The sequence below is a fragment of the Solanum pennellii genome, chromosome 11 (genome assembly GCF_001406875.1).
Source record: "Solanum pennellii chromosome 11, SPENNV200".
NCBI classification, from domain to species: domain Eukaryota; kingdom Viridiplantae; phylum Streptophyta; class Magnoliopsida; order Solanales; family Solanaceae; genus Solanum; species Solanum pennellii.
The window spans coordinates 8,800,800-8,807,693 of record NC_028647.1 but is presented as its reverse complement, the minus strand read 5'-3'; positions in this window follow the sequence as shown (position 1 = coordinate 8,807,693).

Below are 6,894 nucleotides of genomic sequence, written 5' to 3'. Positions count from 1 at the left end.
TGGGGAGGGGCTGGTAAGGGGTGGGTGGGGTCGAGGGTAGGGTGAAAAAATAAAATTTTAAAATTGAAAATATTTTTTAAAAACAAACTTAAATTTTTTTGGAGTGTGGGTGGGTGGATAGGAGGGGGGTCGAGTGTATGAGTGAAAAAAATGAAATTTTGGGGTTGGGTTGGGGGGCTGGTATGGTGGGGGGTAGAAGAGAATTTAAAATGCCTTTCTTAAGTTTTGAAGGGAAGTCATTTCTCTTAAATTTGAGGAAAATAAGTTGATTTATAAAATATTTTCCAAAACATTTAACCCAACCAAACATGAGAAAATTTCATACCAAACACACCCTAAAATTGTTGAATTTATATAATGTTTATATAGAAATAAAATAAAGACTACAAAATTTTGAAACTTCTTCGATGGACAACCAAAACCAAATAGTATACCAAAAATCCAAACCTTTTCTTAACAACTTAGAAATACAAAAATGTCGTATGACGAATCCTTCAAAATAGTACATTTTTGAAGCATATGATATGACTCCTGCAACATAGTCCAAAGAGAGAGAGACTTATGTCTCGGTGTAGTAAAGGGAATTAAATCTTCTTCATTCTGCTCGAAACTCTATTCCTTCAACAAAGAGGTTATCTATCCCAAAGTGACACCTGATATAAATTAATCGCGCTTCAACATCTCCATCCTCCCCAGAATCATTGAAAAACTTCCCCATTTCTATTTCCATCCATCTATCAACTCTTCTTTGAGCATTAGGCCAACTAATTTTTCTGACTCTTTGTTGGGTTTTAGCAAAATGTGAATAGGAAAAGAGAAGAGAAAAATGGAAAAGTAAGGGAACCAATTTTGGAGGGAAAATGAAGAGTCATTTGCAATGTGCAACTGAAAAGTCATTTTTCCCATATTGATAGAAAAAAGGAAATTGTTGTCATTATATTAGAAACAATTCCTTTACTTCTTTAAGAGTTAAGAAGAAGGTGCCTCCTCGCGCCGTCGTCGCTCGCACTCTCGGCATCAAATTTGGCAAATGATGTGATTGATTGATAAATTTTATTTAATCAATTTTGTTAATCAAATAAATTCTGTTAATCAATTTTTTTTCTCTAAATAACAATCTGAAGGGACTTGTTCCTTCCGAAAAGTCATCATTTTTATTTCTAAAAGATACAACTTTCTGAAAAAATGGGTATGAACAGACACGTTTCTTGCTGAAAATGGCTATAAAAAGGTCTTTTTCGTTTTTTCATAACACCGAAAATTTTTCCTCTATGCATACATTTTCTCTCAAAAATAAAATTCGATCGACTGAGTCTGTGTGTGCTCTTGTTACTGTTCTTACGTTCGCTGAAGTTATTGAAGTTTGAGGTACCGCTACTTCTTTAACAGGTTAATCCGTTTTATCTTGGGGGAAATTAATCTGCAACCTCGGGTACAGTGAGTGAATTAAACTTCTTAAGGAAATACAGTGATTTCTGTGAACTCGGAGTAAAAGTTTTCTGTCTATTTCATTTTATTTTTGTTTTTGTATTTTTTGACAAACCTTAATATAGGTGATAACACTCTTCGTGGTTTCTCTGTCTCATAATTGACAAATCTAACAATTGAATTACCAATCACAAGACCAAAATATGAGCTTGGAGCTAATTTGTACACCAAATACGCGACATATGTTGTTCTCTTTGACAACATTTTACTAGCAATCTTTCCATGGATATTTAGTGAGCAAGAACTCTAGATATTAGCCACTTCTGAAAATGTGCAAAGAAAAACAACATTTTTTCTCAATATATTCATTTAAATTACTACGAATGCATGTATTTTTTATATCAACAATTATTATTGATTTTCATGAATTTTCTCATCTTCTGCTTTTGATACCAATAATGAAAGATCATGTTGCTCAGATTCTTTCAATGACGTTTTTGAACCAGTAAAACAACCTTCTATCAATGGTTAATACATGGTAACATTCATTAATAACTTCTCAAGGAATGAATATACAAAATACTTCTTAAAGAATTCTGATGTATTTGAAAAGTTTAAAGAGTTTCAACATATCGTGGAAAATGATAATAGAAAGAGAATCAATGTACGAACAATGAGGGAGAGTACATATCATGTGAGTTCAATGGCTACCTTACGAGAGGATGATAATGCGGCATTTGACTTGCCCAAGTATGCCACAACAAAATGGAGTAACTGAAAGAAAAAATAGATAGTTGGCTGAGATATGTAGGGTTCTGAATGTGATTAGGATGTCATGTGGAAGCTTATAATTGCAAATCATATTATCGATAAATAGGGGTGTGCATCGGTCGATTCAGAAGGATTATTTTAGAGTATGAATATAAATCCTAGGTGTGACACCTATTATTTTTTTTTAAATTCCCTTATACGAATTTCTAACTCCACCCTTGTTTGGTACTTGTGTTGGTGAGAAGCAGATGTAGAGTAGTTCTTTGTATTTCCTGATTTCAGAGACCATTGTTACAAAATAAAAAATCATGAAAAAACCAACAAAATCAAAATGAGATTTTACCAGTTTCCCTCCATCAAGGAGAATGGGAGAATCACAAGACTAAAAAACAAACTTGTTTTCGGTGTTGCAAACCGGAGGGAACTTCGATCTATCAATTTGTTCTTGATAATTAGAGAACAAACATTTTCCCCAAATATCATTTGATTTTGCAACAACTTTGAATTGCTTTGATAAGATTATTGAGCTTACTGCATCTGCTGGAATTGTTTTTGTAAATCATATATTATTATAAGTGTGAAACTCCAAAATCCAAAGTTGAATTGCCACTGTAAGCCTATAATAGTTAATTATTTTTAAATATTAGTTCATATGATATTATTAAATTATACTTACTGAAATTAATTACATAATAAAAACCAAATTCAGCTTTGAAAGTAGAGCCGTCAATATGGGCTAGGCCCGTTGGGCCGGCCTGGCCTAACCCGGGATTTAATAGGGCTGGGCTAAGATTTTTGGAGCCCATTTAAGAAAAGGGCTTTTTAGCCCGACCTGAATAAGTCTGCTCATTTGGGGGGCTTGAGAAATATTGATAGGTCGGCCCGTGGGCCAATAAAAGTAAATTTAAAAATATAATATAATATTAAAATTTAAAAATAAAGAGATTTCAAAATCAAAATAATTAGATTAATATTTCTATTTAGATATTTATACTTTTAGTTGAAAAAAAAATTGATAAATATTAAGGAAAATGCACAAGTACCCTCTAGACTATGACCAAAATTTCAGAGACACACCTTAACTAAACTAAGGTCCTATTACCCCTGAACTTTTTTTTTTTTTTTGTAATTTTATACACCTTTTGTCTTATGTGGCACTCTATGTGACTCCACGCAATTGAGGCGCGTCAGAAATATTTAAATGCCACGTAAGCCAAAGAGGTACACAAAATTACAAAAAAATAAATTCAGGGGGGTAATACGACCTTAGTAAGGTGTGTCTTTGGAATTTCGATCATAGTCTAGGGGGTACTTGTGCATTTTCCCTAAATATTATAAAGATAATTTTATTTGTGAATTTGATTAACAAGTAGTGACAAGGTCTCATTGTTTCCATTAAGATTAAGACGTTTGAATTTGAATACACATTTAAATATTAAGATGTGCATTAAGATCTAGATGTGTAAATCTGAATAAACATCTTAATATTAAGATATTGTCTTTGAATCTGAACACTAAATTATTGGTACAGTTTGTTTTCAATATATGAATGCACATATGAAATTAAACGTTATATCAATAAAATATTATAAAAACCTTGTTAGTAAAATAGTTTTTTTTCCATATAAAATAATATTTTGAACATTTTTACCGTAACAAGGTAATATGATTTATCTTTTAAGAACTCAACATCACGTTACATCATTAATATGACTATTTTTTACACTCAAATACTTTGAGAATCTAATATAATGCAATTTAAAATAGTTTATATAGAGTAGTAAATATATTGTTTAGGAAAATATTTTATTTTATTTTATTTTATTATAGAAATTTTTTATTGTTATCGATCAAATAACTAATACTTTCTTATTTTTTAAATCGTGCTAAATATTATATCATGTGAGTGCTTATCAATTCAAATATATTTATTAATTTAGAAAGTAAAAGATGTATATTAAGTTAATATGAATAAAGGAAATTATAATGGCAAACATGTAATTAATATTAATTAAATAAGAAAACAATTTTTATGAGTTGTCGTGATTTAGTTGAATTAAGATATGAGTCTTATTTTTTAGTCTGAATAGCATTAAGGGCGTGTTACAGATCTGATTCATTTAGATATATCCACACCCATTAAGAGGCTTATAAGAAAATAAAACAAACGAACTTAATGAATTGAATCTGAATAATTAAGATTCAGTTCTTAAAAACAAACACACTTAATAAGGAAAATCTGAATGATTAAGATTTAAACCCCATTAAGTGCAAACAAATGAGGCCTAACATAATGTAATATTGTTTTGTCGATATTTATGATAATATTTTTAAAATTATAATTTATAATTTAATTTAATAATTATAAAAAAATATAATTTTTTAAAAAGTGGGCTGACCCGGCAAGCCTGTAGCCCACATACTTGTGGGCTTGGCCGACCATTTTCTGGCCCACACAAAAAATGGGCTAGCCCGGCCTGCCCCGTAAAATGTCAAAGCCTGTATGGATAGGCCGGATGGGGTGGGCTAACCCATATTGACAGCTCTATTTGAAAGTGCAAATTTATCGTCCTTCATTGTTGATAAGCTGAATGCACTAAAAACTATTTAATATCCTCGGAAGGTGGAAGAGTGAAAGCATTCATAATTGATTTCTAGATAAAATTTTACTAGATAAAAAGTATACATGCATTGGAATAAATAATTTAAAAAATAAAGCAATAATGATTTAGCCTTTTAAGTTACCTACTTTTATTATGCTCTTTAAACCATTGTCATTATTTTTTTGGGAAGAGGGTCTGATATACCCCTCAACTTTGTCATTTGGAGCTGATATACCTCTCGTTATAAAAGTGGCTCATATATGCCCTTACCGTTATACAAACGGCTCACATATACCCCTGCCGTTACGAAATGACTCACATATACCCTTCATTTAACGGAAGTTAAAAAATTAGTTTTAAATTTATATTTATTACTTCTAATTTTTTTTAAAAAATTATTTGGTGGTATATATGATTCTTCTATCAAAGTTCAAGGTATATTTAATTTTTTTTCATACATAAATTATTTTTGACTTCTTTTATTATAATTATTTGAGTTTCTTATTCTTATTTTGTTTTTTTCTTTCATTCCTTAGTTTAAAGAAAAAAATTAAACTATTTTTTGAGTGTGTATTGTAATTTAATTTCGTATTCAAAGAAAAAAATTTGGTCATCTACAATAAGTTTTACAAGAATATTAGTGATAATAAATAAATTTGATTATCAAAATAATAATTATAAATTAGTCATTGAAACAAAAAAAAGTCAAAAAAAATATGTTTGACGAGGATTAAATTTACTCATATGGGATTATATTTTTTAGAAAAAAATAATAAAAAATTTAGATTAATTTTTTTTTCATTTCCGTTAGAGAAAAAGGGTATATGTGAGCCATTTGTTTACAAGTAGGGGTATATATGAGTCACTTTCATAACAAGGGGTATATCAGCTCTAAATGACAAAGTTGAGGGATATATCAGACCCTTTTCCCTATTTTTTTTAAAAAAAACTCATATTAAGGTGTTAGCCAGTTAGGTTAAAGATATCAAAAGGTCACTTCTTGGATCACTTAATTTGTAACGTTTTTATCTTCTATTAGCAGATTCTCCATTTTCCTATATTATATATTATACTTTCTCATGTAATCATGTTATCTTTATTTTTTTTTTATATGAGTTTGTTATGCTCAATGTTTTATTTATCTTTATTTGAACTCATCTAAATTGTTGAATATTCAACTACTAATAAATTTTTTAAATATAACTTTTTTTTATGAAGATACAATTAAGAAATGACGCTAATATTTCATAGTGATGATGCAGTAAGTGAAGCAACACAGATTGAACTGTTTCAAGTGGTATCGATTTTCAGGTAATAAATCATTGTTCCTTATATGCAATTAATTATTTTTATGTAAGTTGATATGTTCTTAATATAATTTTGGTTTGATTTTTAAACAAAAATTATTTTATAGAAGTTGAGACGGTACACTTAATTGGATTCTCGAAAAAAAGAGTCTTTTACACAAGGACAAGATGAAAGACTTCTAGCTTTATTACTGCATTCATGACAATCAATGGAATATCCTACAAGACAAAAAGTCGATGTGATTCTGTACAAATGAATCCAACTCACTAACAAAAAAATTAAAGAAAGATAGAAAAAAATGAACATGAAGAGAATAAAAATGAACATGAAGAGATTCAATGGTGTCTTATAAGTTGATGAACCATTGTAACTTCATTATTTTTTAAATTTATGAGGAAATAAATTATTGACGAAATTTGTGAAATGTACATATATACCTTTGGGTCGGTAAAAAATGTGATTGAAAATAGTATTTTTCATGCATAATAGCTAATTCTTGATATATATATTGTTTAAATTTATTATTTGCGCTACAAACATTGTATGAAGTATTTTAGAATAAACGTGCAGCTCACGTTCTCGAAAACTAGTACTTAAAAAAATGCAGCCTTCTGGCAGCCTTTCAAATTAATCCATTGGAGAAATGGACTTTGAAAAGTTCATCTCAAAATCCTTACAAAAGTTTATAACAGAGAAATACTATAAAAATTATTTTTATACCAGCTTTATATATGATTTAAATAGTCAAAAGAGAATAGATTTTAGAAATCTATTTTGTTTGTTA